At 47.1% G+C, this 16,595-nt stretch overlaps 1 protein-coding gene across 2 annotated transcripts in view; it reads left to right on the forward strand.

Moving 5' to 3' along the window:
- The first annotated feature begins 13,060 nt into the window (after positions 1 to 13,060).
- klf12b (Kruppel like factor 12b) overlaps positions 13,061 to 16,595 on the forward strand; it is a 33,628-nt gene continuing 30,093 nt past the window's right edge. Inside the window, exon 1 of one of the 2 annotated variants that reach the window (XM_077001533.1) lies at positions 13,061 to 13,218. The gene's annotated coding sequence lies outside the window, so the exon portion shown is untranslated. Of the gene's footprint in view, positions 13,219 to 13,244; positions 13,438 to 16,595 lie in introns of those variants that run through there. The other variant, XM_077001532.1, reaches the window with a different exon arrangement.

The raw sequence follows: 16,595 nt of genomic DNA on the forward strand, positions 1-16,595 counted from the left end.
TGTAAATGAAAGTACTACGTTTTGCAAAATATAGCATTGCTGCTTAACACACTGGGTAACATTGTCAGTGAAGAGGACTTTAATTGGAAAGTTTGGAGTTTTCCTACTGGACTGTCTTACGCTCCAGTCCATTAGTCAGCCCAAAGTTTCTAACGCTAGAAGCTAATGTGCGGGTGGCGGGTGGCGTCTTTTGTAGTGCTTACTCTTAAGGGAGGTTTCAAATGGGAATGACTCACGGCAACACAATCGGCCGTGTTGTTAATAGGTTGAAACCAGACGCACCGCAGCGCGTCTGGCAGAGGCGCGTGACTCAGCGCGTGAGGTTCGCCCGCTTCCACCGCGCGCTCGAAGCTCGCGCGGCCTCTCCACCCGGGCCCGAGACGCTCGGCGGGCGGGTCCAGGGCCGTGCGTGTGCTGCGCGTGCTGGTCTTTGCCAGACGGCAGAGTTCGCGAGGCTGCATATGGTGGAGTGAAGAGATGAGGGTAATGAGCCCTTTGACTGCCTCTGCACTACTGTTGCGAGAGAACTAATTGGGAGAAGGCTGCTAATTTGAGCGCTCTGCCGGATAAATGTAGTGCAACCGACTATGAAGGGTAAATCGATGTAGCGCCTGGCCACAGCCCTTCATAAGACTAACTAGAATTCTATCGACCCTGAGGGCAATACCTGAAATATTTGCAATATGTGCACTCTGCAAGGAATGGGTCTTAAAGGGTTCCTGATTGAACAAGGGCGTTTCGAATATACGTAGATAAATACATAGAGTTTATATTTTTCTTTGCATTTACAAGCTTTGTAAGGGATGCGTGGTAAAATCACCCTACACCTACAGCTACAATATCCTGCACACTTTTTTTGGAGAGCACATAAAATCACACCTGAATTTAAAGAGACCTATAATATTGTTACTGTTAATTTCTTTTAGTTAAAGAGAAGACTTTGAATACATGCATGACTACAAGACTACATAAAACTACAAGAGTACATAAATCTCAATTTTTGGAAAGGTTTATCCTGTACTATCAGGTAAATATAATTACTCATAAAACCTATTTCAACCTATTTGATTTAAAAAAAGATTTCCTGTTAATGTGGAAGACAAAGTGCAATTTTCAGCCTTTTCACCTGACGGAGGCGGAAGAGCAGTTACGGGCTGTTACTGGGGCTGTTACTGGGGCTGTTACTGGGGTTGTTACTGGGGCTGTTACTGGGGCTGTTACTGGGGCTGTTACTGGGGCTGTTACTGGGGTTGTTACTGGGGCTGTTACTGGGGCTGTTACTGGGGCTGTTACTGGGGCTGTTACTGGGGCTGTTACTGGGGCTGTTACTGGGGCTGTTACTGGGGCTGTTACTGGGGCTGTTACTGGGGCTGTTACTGGGGCTGTTACTGGGGCTGTTACTGGGGCTGTTACTGGGGCTGTTACTGGGGCTGTTACTGGGGCTGTTACTGGGGCTGTTACTGGGGCTGTTACTGGGGCTGTTACTGGGGCTGTTACTGGGGCTGTTACTGGGGCTGTTACTGGGGCTGTTACTGGGGCTGTTACTGGGGCTGTTACTGGGGCTGTTACTGGGGCTGTTACTGGGGCTGTTACTGGGGTTGTTACTGGGGCTGTTACTGGGGCTGTTACTGGGGCTGTTACTGGGGCTGTTACTGGGGCTGTTACTGGGGTTGTTACTGGGGCTGTTACTGGGGCTGTTACTGGGGCTGTTACTGGGGCTGTTACTGGGGCTGTTACTGGGGCTGTTACTGGGGTTGTTACTGGGGCTGTTACTGGGGCTGTTACTGGGGCTGTTACTGGGGCTGTTACTGGGGTTGTTACTGGGGCTGTTACTGGGGCTGTTACTGGGGCTGTTACTGGGGCTGTTACTGGGGCTGTTACTGGGGCTGTTACTGGGGCTGTTACTGGGGCTGTTACTGGGGCTGTTACTGGGGCTGTTACTGGGGTTGTTACTGGGGCTGTTACTGGGGCTGTTACTGGGGCTGTTACTGGGGCTGTTACTGGGGCTGTTACTGGGGTTGTTACTGGGGCTGTTACTGGGGCTGTTACTGGGGCTGTTACTGGGGCTGTTACTGGGGCTGTTACTGGGGCTGTTACTGGGGTTGTTACTGGGGCTGTTACTGGGGCTGTTACTGGGGTTGTTACTGGGGCTGTTACTGGGGCTGTTACTGGGGCTGTTACTGGGGCTGTTACTGGGGCTGTTACTGGGGTTGTTACTGGGGCTGTTACTGGGGCTGTTACTGGGGCTGTTACTGGGGCTGTTACTGGGGTTGTTACTGGGGCTGTTACTGGGGCTGTTACTGGGGCTGTTACTGGGGTTGTTACTGGGGCTTTTACTGGGGCTTTTACTGGGGCTGTTACTGGGGCTGTTACTGGGCAGGATCCTGTTCCACTGGGAGGAGGGTGTGGTTCTTCTGAGACAGCTGGATTGCAACTAGCAGTGATGAAACTGGCCTCCCTGCACTGTGAGCCGCTGGGAGGCGAATCAAAGCATCGCAAAACCAGAGGATGGGTCTTAACCGGACTACTCCCTCCCCGGAGAGGTACTTCTCTCTCTCTCTCTCTCTCTCTCTCTCTCTCTCTCTCTCTCTTTCTCTTTCTCTCTCTCTCTCTCTCTCTCTCTCTCTCTCTTTGCCTGGGGAAACAACACCTCCAAATATCCATTCTAGTTACCTGTGCTGCGTAAACAAAGCCTCTCGGTGTTATAAGAGGAGGAGTGACCGGGTTTGATTGCTGTATGAGGCGAGTGTGTGAAGGGGATCCCTGTTTCTTCTTGCCATCTGCCTCTCGGTCCGCGCTCCGCCCGGGCCGATCCCCCGGGACATGTGATGTGGATAAGTTATTCAATTAGAGGTGCATTATTGGGCCGGCAACCTCCACGCGCCCAGCTGATGATGCTGTGATTGCAATGTGCTGCATTCCTCTGCCTCTCCATCCACAGCACAGCTGGCCCTGGCGGAGTGTGTCTCTGTGTGTACGTGTGTGTGATTGTGTGTGTGTGTGAGGACAGAGAAGAGAGGAAGGAGGAGGAGGTGGATGGTGTAAACGAATGAGCAAGAGATGGAGTGAAGGAGGAGTGAAAGTATGAGGATGGGTGGAGGAGGAGGGGGGGGGATCTATCAGAAATGCCTGACTGGTTTCAAAGAAACCTCCTCAGCACCTCGGATGGGGCACATTAGCCTGCAGTGAGTGTAGCTTCCTGCAACCTCTTTATCAGCCCAGAGCCTGGAGGAGTCCAGCACCTCCCCACCTGTCCCTCATCCGGCCTGCTCCCTCCTTTAATGCCACCGCGCTCCTCTTTTCCATTACTGGGTTGAGGCATTATCAAGGACTAAGTGATCTGGAAGTTTTTTGCATGACCTGGCAACCACGAGCTGCATTTCTAGGGGGAGTTGTGCAGAGTGGTTGTACCCAACTGAATCATCGTCAGGTCAGCGTCGCAGATAATAACCACAACGCCATTAATAGGGAATATTGGAAACATTAATCAGATAAACATTTTCTGAATAGCACAGGTTTTTATTTTTTGGGAAATAAAAAAAAAAAGCTTTAAAAAGCTTGTAGCAGACATGCTGTGAACACTGATCTCTGAACTTATGATGCACCTTGGCTACCGCCATTAGTTTTCCTATTTTCATGTTCGCTTTAAATACCTGTAAGGTACATGATTTCAGTCTGATAGTCATGTCACATGCTATGCACATTTATACAGAGCTGCCCCAAACCTATGATCCTCTCACCTTAGATGGCTGGCATGGGCTGTGTGTGTGTGTGTGTGTGTGTGGAGCTGCAGAGGATGGCTTGCTGCGACTGCCATGCGCCCACAGTCGGTCCCCAGATGCCCAGAGAGGAGAAGGCTGGGTGCCTCATCTGCTGTGGAGAGAATACAAATAGGGCAGTGTGGGAGGGGAGGGGCGGGGAGAGGGGCGGGGAGAGGAGGGGCGGGGAGAGGGGCGGGGAGAGGGGGGGTGGGGAGAGGAAGGGCGGGGAGAGGAGGGGCGGGGAGAGGAGGGGTGGGGAGATGGGTGTGGGAGAGGAGGGGCGGAGAGAGGGGCGGGGAGAGGGGTGTGGGAGAGGAGGGGCGGTCCTGGTCAGGAAGACCCGCCAGACGAATTCCTCCGTCACATTTGATGGTGAGGACCATCTGCTGCTCCCGAGGGGGGAGTCATGCCCAGGGCTGTGCTTCCTGTGAGGCAAGCACACAGAGGCAGAGATGCACCTGAACATGCCCCACCCCCACAGCCCGCCCCCACAGCCCCGCCCCCCCCATGTTCCCTGCCCTATGTGCCCCGCCCCACCCCACGCTCACATATGCATGTTGCATTAGCAAATACAGAGATCTGAGTCCTCAGATTTACAGACCATACTGTACACATACAGAGATGGTCTGTAGTATTTACATTTACGGCATTTAGCAGACGCTCTTATACAGAGCGATTTACAAAGAATGCATCCTAGATAGTAGCATACGTGTTAGACACCCTTGAGCCAGACTACTGCTAAACTACATGAATCAATGCCAGTACCTAGTATTTCAATTAAACAGGCTCACTAAAATAGGAATTAAAACTTATACTATGAAGCACAAATAACCAGAGACAGATAAACATACAATTTAAGAATAATGACAACAAGTCTGCTGAGTTAGAGCTCAATTAAGAACTCAACAAACAGGTGAGTCATCAGTTAGAGCTCAATTAAGAACTCAACTCAGGTGAGTCATCAGTTAGAGCTCAATTAAGAACTCAACAAACAGGTGAGTCATCAGTTAGAGCTCAATTAAGAACTCAACAAACAGGTGAGTCATCAGTTAGAGCTCAATTAAGAACTCAACTCAGGTGAGTCATCAGTTAGAGCTCAATTAAGAACTCAACTCAGGTGAGTCATCAGTTAGAGCTCAATTAAGAACTCAACAAACAGGTGAGTCATCAGTCTACGTTTGCTGTTGGCAAAGATCGTTCCACCATCTTGGAGCCAGGACAGAACATTTGTCTTGAGTTGTGCTTCCGTGAGACGTAAAGCATGGAGTTTCGTGTTGAGCCATGCTGGAGGTTCAGAGTGCTCGGGCTTTGGTCAGGGACATCATGTAGGGAGGGGCTGGTCCATTTTTGGCTTTGTAGGCAAGCATCAAGGTTTTATATCTGATGTGTGTTGCTACTAGAAGCCAGTATGTGTGTGTATATGGTGAATAAGGTACTTCACACAGTATGAACATGTAAGAATCAAGCTTTTCATTCTTTGTTTATGTACCTGGAGTCCCTGATTCACTTTCAGTGTGATCTGTGAATCAACATCATCCTGGGCATGAAAATATGGAAAAGAGAGAATGTGTGTGAGAGAACCGGGTAACATGCTTTACAAAGCAGCATTCACTTCTCGCTTGGCAGGGTCTGCAGAGATTACGCTCCTGGCCACACCCATGGCCCCCTCGTGTTGGTTGTGTAGATTAGGATGCAAAAGTGCCTGTGGGTAAGCACTGGGTTCAGAATAAAACAGCTGTTGCCTTACATTCTAACAAAACAGACAACTGGAAATTCTTGAGAACCAGGTTCTATCAGGGCGTTTTGAGGTTGTACAGTTTGTTGTGATTTCATTCGTAGATAATTCAATGACGTCTCTCTCACTTGTAGATGCACATTTTCGGTGAGCTCGCATATACATTCACCAGTGTGCCACAGTCTGTCCTAAAGAATACACAAGGGCAAAAATTTCCAACCAGTGTCAAACCAGGTTTAACCAGTTCAAACCAGGCTAGACTGAGTAAACCAATGGGTGCCTGTAGTTGTTAACATGATATGATCACTGCAAAATGGAAAAGAGAATAACTGATGTCTCTCTGTGAGGTTCGGTGATCTACAGGTTATGATGTTTTTGGGAAGCTTTTTCTAAAACACATCATTAATAGATTCCTAATAGCCCTGCTGATGTAAAGGTTACTGGTTCACACTGAGTGTGGACGTGCCTTTTGGCCACTTATCGATTTAGTTACACATGTAAGTCAAACGTGTGTTGTTTTCTTGATTTGGAAGATTCTCACAGTGATTTGGAGATACCGCTGAGTGATTTGGAGATACCGCTGAGTAGCAGACAGAGCTGCTGAACAGAGGTTCAGATTATTACATGTATATCTCATATCTCATGTAATGATATTATAGTTTACGTTGTAAATGGATGTCATTTGTTTGACTCTAAAAATGAAACAGGACATTTGGAAGCTTCCTTTGAGCTTTATGTTAAAGATAAATTAAAAGAACAAGAATAAACATCTATCCACCCATTATCTTTACCACTTTATCTCACCAGTTGGGGTCACGGGTGGCTGGAGCCAATCCCAGCATCATCGGGTGAAGGCGGGGTACATCATGGGCAGGTCGCCAGTCCGCCACATGGCCAACACACACACACACACACCCACGGGCAATTAAGAGTGACTGATCAACCTAACATGCATGTCTTTGAACTATGGGAGGAAACCTCAGTACCTGGGGAAAACCCACACAAGCACGGGGAGAACATGCAAACTCCACAGAAAACAGCCTGGACCCGGAATTGAACCCAGACCCACTTGCTGTGAGGTGACGGTGCTAACCACCTTAAAATCCTTGTGGTTTTGGCATCTAAGATCGTGCAACAAAATGTAAGCTATTATTATTACTAAGGTGCTCTTGGTCTCCAGCAGGTGTGAGCAGGAAGGAGTGGATATGTTGTTCAGAATATTTCCGCTTCCTTTTCTTACAGCGGTATGGTGGACAGTGCCTGTCAGAAAGCACATTGGTGTGTGATAGCTGTCACCCATGTGCAGGGCTTCAGGATTCTTACTGTGCTTTAAATGCTTCTGACAGCTGTTACCTTAGATTTGGTTGGGGGGGGGGGGGGGGGGGGGATTATTGTGTTTTTTTCAACCACACTACATGCTACTTTATGAAGTCATTATTTATATTGTTCATGTTTTATTTGACTGGTCTTATGTAATGAGCTCATTAATATGTCAGAATGATCTTCTGGAGAGCGAATCAGTCATCACTCACACCAAACATCAACTCATTATTTATGCAAGAATAGTAACAGGCAATTTGTCTTTCAGACTTCTCATTGAAATAACATTTTTCACAGCAGAGTTCATGCACTGGGGCCGTCACAAAAACGTCTCTTTTCACTTCCGACCTTCTTTTGGAGTTTCCAGAGAATATGCAAATATGTTTAACAAAAATGCTAAAACAGGCTTTGATGGGCACTGCCGTAGTGTTCTTTAACATCTTTAATATTTAGCTAAACAGGTCCCCCCAGTGCTGACATAGGGCACCTCTAATGGCTACGATGATTTACAGTAATTCAAAGTCCACTTGTAAAGAAAACTCCCTAACATTTCCAACACTTGCAGAAATGAAGAAGCTTAAATGACTTGTCCGGCTCAATATGAAACCCAAATATTCCTCTCACAGATATAATATTCCGTTGTCTTAGGAAGCTATCATCTTCCTTACACCAGCACTGGCTTATAAGACGCGTCAGGCTGATGAAAATACAGGAAATAGATGGATTCTGTATCTAGGTTCTTGGGCTTATGGAACTCTTGAGGCTGCCAGTTATGTAAATGTACGAGAGGTGGATTACTGTTTTTGGCACATATTGTATTCTAGAAATCCCAAAACTCTTGATAGAAATCGAAATGTGGGTGGTGCTCTGTACACACCTAATATTGCTATTGAATATTCAGTAGTTCATATCCTATAAGATAATATAATCATGAAAACCACTTTGCAAATAGCACTTTATTTTATTATTTGTTGTAACTCAATGGCAACATTTATTGATGAAGATGTGTTATATTAAGTATTGATAATTACCATTCTGTCATGTTGAATTGAACCATATGATAATCAGGTCTTCACAACTTTCAGCTTGTATTCTTATTTAGGTAGACTGGCAAAATGCTTTTCAATATTTCATTCATATGTACGTAAAAAAAAAGAATCTCGATTCTGTTGTTATCTATCTCTTTAATACGGCCATTTCTACATCTTCTATCTTGCCGTTGCTTTGCAACACATCCGTCTCCATGATCATTTCAACTGGTGCCAGCAAATGACTGTGACCCCTTTAATTTAGCCTGTGATGAGGGCCCCTCCAATTCTCCACAGTCCCTTTTAAAGCAGAAAAAAAAAGTAGCAAGTGAAAGCAATGTTGTTGCCATGGCTACCTGCTGGCAGCCTCCTCGGTGTACCAAAAGCCCCCACAATGAACAGCACTGGCTCTTCACAACCTCCAGTCTGGTGGGAGGGGTGGAGCCGTGTGGAAACAAGGAGAGGTCTCTCTTCCTCCGAACCTAGGCTGCTGGCTGGGGAAAGAGCAGTGAGGAAGCACGACGCAAACACAATGTTGTGTCCTGTGGCCGGGCGCTGGGCCGGCCCCGCTAACACCCCGACGCTGCCCGTCTTCCTCGTGGGTTTGTAAGCTTGGGATGAAAGGGCAACAGGGGACCGCTCGCTTAAGGTGGGGGTGGTGGACGTCAGATCCGTGGAGGTGATGGAGGGAGGGTGGATGTCTCTGTCTCTGCGCAGATCCCATGGAGACGGTGAAGGGGGTTTCAGTAAAAGAAGCAGAATGAGTTGAACTTTTTTTATTTTTATTGAAGCCTGATGAATTATTATGAAGGGAAATGATGTCATTGATTGTTAAGAAGCAAAAATAATGTGAAATCTACAAGGCCACGAGAATGAAAGCTCCCACTGGTGTGTGAATGTTCTCAGCTTGAACACACGGGTTCATTCCCAGTACATTACCGTGACTACTGCCAATCACTCGACTAGCGGCGGATCCCGGTACGTGCGACTTGTGGTCGAAAAATTGAATTAGCCTCACTCATGTTGACCCATCTGCTCACAGATGACTGGCGCACGGAGTGGGTTAAATATCAGCACCGGCGCGCGCGCGCGGGCCTCTGAGGGAAGGTGATACGAGTAATGGATCTGCGCCGCGCGCGCGCGCGAGGTACCCGGGCACGGCCTCCCGAGCGCACGGCTCGCGCTCAGACTTTCACGGCCAAAATGAAGGGCGCGTCGTGTAACAGTCGGACCGTCTGCTAATCCTCACCTATTAAAATTCCGTTATGCCCAGAAATCATCCAGTGCATCGCGAGCTCGAGAGCGAGACATGATTGAGCGCGAGAGTACAGATCTCTGAGCGTAAACGGGTCTGTGCGCGCGCACCACCACCACGTCCTCTTGCCTTTCAACCCCCCCCCCCTCCATCTGTGTTTTTGTGCGCGCCTGCGAGTGAGTTCCGTGCTGTGTGTACGAGCGGCTTCTCCGCGGTGTGTGTTGGAGACCCTGCAGCTGCAGATGTAGTCGCTATTGGACGCAGAGGAGGTGGTGGTGGTGGAGACGAGGCGGCCGACCCCGTTCTTGCCCCCGCCTCTTCCCCGCGGTAACTCGCTGACCTTGGCCCTAGCATCGAGAAGCACTGCCTGGAGCTCTAGCAGCAGAGCCCTCCCTGTGCGGCAGGTGGACACGCACACACACACACACACACACAAACATGCATGCTGCCTCCTGGAGAGACATGCCTCCCCCAAGCAAGCACATGTCATGTACATGTTCACTCTCCTCACTGCAGGATTGAGAGTGGCTTTTATACGTGGAGCTGTTAGCATGTTTGTGTAGAGTTGATCAGTAGTGAAATATATGAACAACACAGTACAGTTAGGCCGTGGACGTTAACTACATCGCTCTCTTTTTCTGCGATACTGATAGTCAAATTCATTTTGTTTGATATTGACACAAACTGATGCTCCTCTTGAGTCAATGAATGTTGAAGTGTTAGCAAAAGCGCCACAAGCAAAAGCGTCACAAAAAGATAAATTGTTTATGGTTTACATTTCAAATACTTTCCTTTAATACTACCTGTTAGTTGCTCCAATGGTTTAACACCATTGTTTCTGTTTGTAAAATATTTCTTTGGCGTGCAAACGATTCAAGTCGTCCACTCTTGGCGGAATTTAATGTTTTATGTTTATTTAGGTGCAATATTGAACATCATAGAAATTGAATCAGTCATGATTCTCGATTTGGACTGAAATATAGAGCTGCTTAAGGGAATAGTTAGAGTCTGTTGGACACTCGCACCAGACTGTCCCCAAGCAGGGTGGCCTCGGTGGACATCCTATAAATTAAGTGTTGGAGCAACATGCAAAAAACATTAGTGACGAATGACCCGCGTCATCCGACAACAACTTTCATCCTTCATGAGCTGAAAACGTCATTCACACTAATCCCACTTATAGGCCTATCGTTTTAATCCATGCTGGTTGAATTTGTGAAAATGGTTTTTTTTTTTACCACCCGAAATATTTTTTGTCAGGAAAATGGCACAATTTTTAAATGTAATTATGTGGCTATTTTTTTTACAACCATATGCTTATGTCATATTTTAGGGTATCCAGCAGGGAATCATAATTGTCTTTCTGCTTAGCTTCCAACACAGAAGGTGCCCCGATTACCTGACAATGATTCGCGCCATAGTCATAATTCTTTAATAGTGTTATGTGTTTTTCATTCAGGAGGGATGAGAACATGTGTAAGTTAGCGATGTCACATTTCCCAACGATTTAGCCCGGAGAACAGTGGGGATGTATTGATCTGTGTGAAACGCCTTTGTGGAGGACCGAGGCGGACGCTGAAGGCAGCGGGAAACGGCGCAGCGGGAGCCGCTATTACGGCGGTGTGGCCGGGACCCCCGTACTCTACTGTACCGCTCGCTCATTCGTTTATTGATGGCGGTCTCTTCTCACACATCGCCTTGGACTATTCTTTTTATGCTTTTAAATAAGATTAGACCACCCCTCAAGAAAAAAATAACCCAAAACAGCCCCCTTAATCCTTTGGGCGGAGGGGTAACTTCATATTGTATTTCTGCTTTGTTTAGGCGTTACTGCAGTCACAGACCCCAGTAATATGCTTTTCATAACAAACTCAATATTAGATCAATAGATTACAATATTATGAAATATTTTCAATATTTACATGATTTTTCTTGCCTTAATTGATTATGATACAACTTCTTAATTGATGTATGATTTCTATAAACTGATATGATTTCATTTTACTTCAAGGTTATTAAAAGACACAACCATTCATTATTCATAGCGTAACGTAAACCCTACAAATGAGTAATTCTTTGCACCATGTTGGCATATATAAGCTTGTATAATCTTATCACCTCAAACCAACTGTTTCCATTTTGTGTGGTCAACCGTGCGTTTGTGGACACTGGAGCCCACATCATCGCTTTGGGTCTACTCTGTCACTTAGCCCTAGCTGTAATCAGAGGTGGGCTGTTAGCTCAGGTCTCCCTTCCTCTCTCTCCCTCTCTCCTTCTCTCACTCTCACTCTCTCCCTCTCCGCTGGGTAGGCAGGAAGAGGCCCGGCTCACTGGCAGCGTCCCACGCACGGGCCCGTTCCTCTCATCCGGAGCGCCCGATTCCAGTTCAGCCCTTTACAAGACATGCCAGGACCCTTTGTGTGGTCGCCCGGGGCCGGCTGGAAGAGCGGCCTCCTTGAGATGTCATTATTCCAGGGGAAATTGCTGCTCCTGCCCAGGGCTGCAGCTGGGCGATACAGCGTCTCCGAGAGAGGCGTCGGGAACAATCAGCGCGAAAAGGACCCTCAGAGTGAACTTGAAAAGCCATTTTGTCAGACATGAGCATATCAGTTTTTTTTTTGTTTGATTTTGGGTAATTTGCCCAATTTGTAATGATGTTAACATAAAAAAAAGTATTTCATCAATTTTATAGATGTTAATGTACATTTGGGGAACTGAGCAACACAAAATTGGGGAAAGTAAATACAATACAATAAAATGTAATATAATAAACATCAACAAAATATAATATTTATATAAATACTATATAAACACTGATCAAATTCTTATTATGAATAATCTGGTTGGTTTGCAACACACCGTCCTGAATCCTAGGCACTGTGCAAAAGAAGTTTAAATTTTTATATTTTATGCTTATTCAAGAGTAAATATTAATAGATTATGCAACATGGAGAGAGAGATGATGATTTGTTCGTGTGAAACTGGTGGACTGTGAAAGGGGTGGGGTCTGACTGAACACTCTTATGAATATTCATAAAGCATCAGGTGAACGAGAATGGTTGACGTCAACAGAGGATTCTGCACATCTGCCCTGTGGTGAGTCTGTACATGTCAGTGTGTGTGTTTGCATATGTGTGCATACGTGTGCCAGAGAGAGAGAGAGAGAGAGAGAGAGAGAGAGAGAGAGAGAGAGAGAGAGAGAGAGAGAGAGGGTGGGGGTAGTGGTAATCTATCAGTGATGCAAATTAGCTTAGCATCCTATACATTAATTAGGGTCCCCAAAGGAGCAAATGTAAATTGAGAACAATGCTGCCCGCTTTTCCCAGCAACTTGAGGTCTTCTTCCTAGTACTGAACAGCACGGCCATATTTGACATGAACTGCATAAAATATTACATGACATTGATAATCAGATGTATTCATATGCATGAAAGATAAATCAGGTGACTGATAGACACAGAGTTCAGTAACACTCATTTTAAAGTGTTTCCTGAAGAAACCTTTGAAAATTAGTATTTTAGTAAAATATGGTAATATATTCTGTATGTTTCCAGTTAATGTATTCACCATTTTCCTTATTTTCTTCCTTGTTAGATAAATAAAAAAATGTAAATGCCAGTAATGGAATACACGGGGCTGGTGTGATGGACGGAGACTACAAAACAGCTCACAAACTGCATAAAGATTTGAAAACATATTCAGCTAGAAAATGCTACTCAAACTTCCTTTTTTTGTTAAATTGTTTGACATTTCACACACTTGCAGGTTAAGCCTTTTTCCACTGTCAGTCTCTCTCTTTCTCTCTCTCTCTCTCTCTCTCTCTCTCTCTCTCTCTCTCTCTCTCTCTCTCTCTCTCTCTCTCTCTCTCTCTCTCTCTCTCTCTCTCTGTGGCCATCTCTCCCTCTCTCTCCTCCCCTTTAAATGAGGAGGTACTCTACCATGCCCCCACGCTGTGGCTTGCAGAGACAGGCGGGAGTGTAGCAGACATGTCGGAAACCCCCCGCGAGGGGCCCCGTGTAACTCGATGTATGCTGTTAAAGCTTAGAGTATATTGTCTTCTCTTGCTTACGAAGCCTCCACCCACCGGCCCACCCTACATTTAGCAGATCATGTGACCGTGGTAAGTCATTTGCAAGTACAACAGTTCTCTGTGAGCCCCCATTCATTTCCTGAGAACTACCCAGAGCAGCTGAGAAGAGCGGAGAGGGGAGGGAGTCTCAGAGAGCGAGAGAGCGAGCGAGAGAGAGAGAGCAGAGGGAGAGAGAGAGAGAGAGACAGAGACAGACAGAGCGGACTGTATAGGGAAAACAGTTTCTGTCGCTCTGCAGCTCCTGATCAGGTCTGTATTTATTTTCCTCTCCTTTTTCGTCTGCTTTGCTGTTCTGTTATTTCCTGTGTGCTGTTTTGCTGGCCTCTCTGTGTCGTAGCTCTGTGCATCTTGTACTGTCACAGTAGTGTCATGTCAAATGACAAGTCAGATTAGCGTTTATTCTCTGTGGCTAATGGTCCTCTACATTACTACATGACCAATAGTGTCCGGAGAAAGCTGGAGAGGTACTGAGTGTCCTCTCATTTCTCTTGTAGTTGTCTTGTGTTCCTGTCTGTTTTACTGCTGGAATATTGTGCAGCATCTCAGTAGTTGTGCTGGAGTTTTATTTGTTCGTGTATAACACACATTGTCAGTAAGTGTTTGGGCTTTTCTGGCGTCTCACTGATGTCGTGTTTCAGAGAACTTGCTGCTCCTGACTGTTGAGACAGACAGTTTTTTTCTGGGTTAAATATTGACACACTGTCAGTGTGTGTGTGTGTGTGTGTGTGTGTGTGTGTGTGTGTGTGTGTGTGTGTGCGTGCTTGAGGAAGGAGGACGATGCTTGCAAGTTGCTCTCTCTACACTCTCTCCAAAAAGTTTGATCGTTGTCACGGCCGTGCTCTCGCGCGCGTGCGTGTGTGTGCGTCAGGGCTGGCGAGAGGGCACACACACACACACACACACACACACACACACACACACACACACACACACACACACACACACATCGCTATGACAGGCTCGCTCGCCGGCTTGTTAGCTCTGTAACCGTGGTGACCAACGAGTTAAAGGCTCAGAGGCTTGGGTGGTGGATTGGAAGGACACCAGGGAGGTGGGTGGAGTTTATTGGGGTGGAGGCTGACCGGGTGGGTGGAGTGTGTTGGGGTGGAGGCTGACGGGGTGGGTGGAGTGTGTTGGGGTGGAGGCTGACGGGGTGGGTGGAGTGTGTTGGGGTGGAGGCTGACCGGGTGGGTGGAGTGTGTTGGGGTGGAGGCTGACCGGGTGGGTGGAGTGTGTTGGGGTGGAGGCTGACCGGGTGGGTGGAGTGTGTTGGGGTGGAGGCTGACCGGGTGGGTGGAGTGTGTTGGGGTGGAGGCTGACCGGGTGGGTGGAGTGTGTTGGGGTGGAGGCTGACCGGGTGGGTGGAGTGTGTTGGGGTGGAGGCTGACCGGGTGGGTGGTGTCTTGGATGTCATCTGCTCTTCTGGCTCCGTTAGGCGAACAGTCATTGGTATTGATGGCTGGCTGTCAGTAGCCCGGCGCTGAGCTGAAGCTGTGGGCCGGCCTCTGGCTGTTCTTTTCAATTACAGCAGACCTGGCCGGACCTGACAGCAAAGGCATCTGTACGCAGGAAGTGGCGTGGCGTGGCGGTATAGGATAACAGGGTGTGTGTGTGTGTGTGTGTGTGTGTGTGTGTGTGTGTGTGTGTCCGTGTGTCCTGACCTGTGAGACTTTACCCTGTGTTAACGCTCCCCTATAGCAGGGAGTCAGACGTGTTTGCAGCTGCTCCCCTGCTGATCAGGGCTATTCAGCCAGAGATTAGCTCCTATTTAACTTTCCCTCTCTCTGTATTTAAGAACAACCTGCTCCTGCTAACTGGACTGTGTGTTGCTCTGCCACACATGAACTCTATAAGCTACAGTACCAGTGAATGTGTAGATGAACTCTGTTGAAATGATAGTAAGTAGTGTAGTTAATATAAAAATTTGTGCATTTACATTAAAATATGGTCCATTCTGCTAGCGTTTACCTTTAAAAGACTGGAGTCAAAAATGTTTAATGAATCACCCCTGACTCACTCCAGTCAGCCTTCTGTTTATTTCGATTTTCATTTTTTCTGATTGATTGGAAGAAGACTGCAGGTTGTTGTTTAGTTTCTGCCTGTGTGGCGTTTATCAGGAGGATTCTGTCTTTGAGTCCCAGATAGTAATCAGCCAGGTATGGGGCTCTGTGGGCACCTGGTCATCAGAGGAAGGTCTGCTCATCATCTTCCTCACCGTCACCTTCCCCGATCACTCAGCTGCACTGTGGGGTTCCGCCAAGAGTCCGGCGTGGGCTCGGACCGAATGGGCCGGCGTTCAAGGTTAGCTCACCTCTGCTTCGCCCAGCGGGCCGCACAGGTGGATCTGGGGGTGGGGTGGAGCCGGTGGAGAGGGGCTGAATTATTGATGGACGCAGTCTGGAGCAGGACAACTTGCTGCAGGCGTTTGCTGGCAGTGTCCCTGAATCGTGTCCCCGCGTCCGTCCAGGACGGGGGCTCCGGGGCCGGGCTGTAAGACGACGGCAGATACAGGGAGAAGGAACGCAGAACCACCACACTTCAGGAGGATCAGTAAACCGTCCAAACCACCACCCTTCAGAGCGCTGGATCCAGAAGTGTGTTTTCGATTGGCATGGTTAACAGAGCAGGATTGAGCCAAGAGGAACATCGGCATAGCAACGCTATACTGCTACTGCATCAGCTCACGCTCTGTCCTGACACACCAAAGTTAATTTCATGGTAATTATGTGGTCTAAGTTACAGCATATGAGAAGCTGGGTATGTCTCACTAACATGGCTTACTCAACTCAGACATGCTTGGCATGAAAACAGCAAGAGGGGGAATGATGTCAGTTTTTTTACTCTGGGGAAAAAAAACTGTCAGAAGAAAGCTCAGGTTACAAAATAATAATACCACAAAACAAGGCTTATGTTGAGGCTTATTATAACATCACTGAGTAATATTTTGGATTATGCATTTGTTATGTTGTGCCTATTTTAAGATTGTGTTTATTATCATGATATTTCAAATCAAACAACTTGATGTTTCAAGTTCTTGTATTACTGCAGAAGAGAAGTAGATAGTGTAATATTATACATCACGATCCTGCATTAGCATAATGACAAAATTCGAATGAATTTGATAAATAAATATCAAGCAATGGTCAAAAGACTTCTTAACTGCTTTGGGAATAAATATACTCAAATTAAATTGAGTGTTGTTCTTACTAATTCATATTTGGTGAGCTTAGCAAACAGTCCCCCGACCACATGCTGAAGGGAGATTGTGGCTGTTCTGACTCAGTGGGCTCGAGAGTGTTCGCACTGAAATTCTGCTCCACCCGGCACGGCAGAGAGAAGGTGGAGGAACCGTGCGTCTGGGTGGAGGCACCGTGCGTCTGGGTGGAGCAGAGGCATGCTCACCCAGT

The sequence above is a fragment of the Brachyhypopomus gauderio genome, chromosome 4, assembly GCF_052324685.1.
Source record: "Brachyhypopomus gauderio isolate BG-103 chromosome 4, BGAUD_0.2, whole genome shotgun sequence".
Taxonomy (NCBI): Eukaryota; Metazoa; Chordata; class Actinopteri; order Gymnotiformes; family Hypopomidae; genus Brachyhypopomus; species Brachyhypopomus gauderio.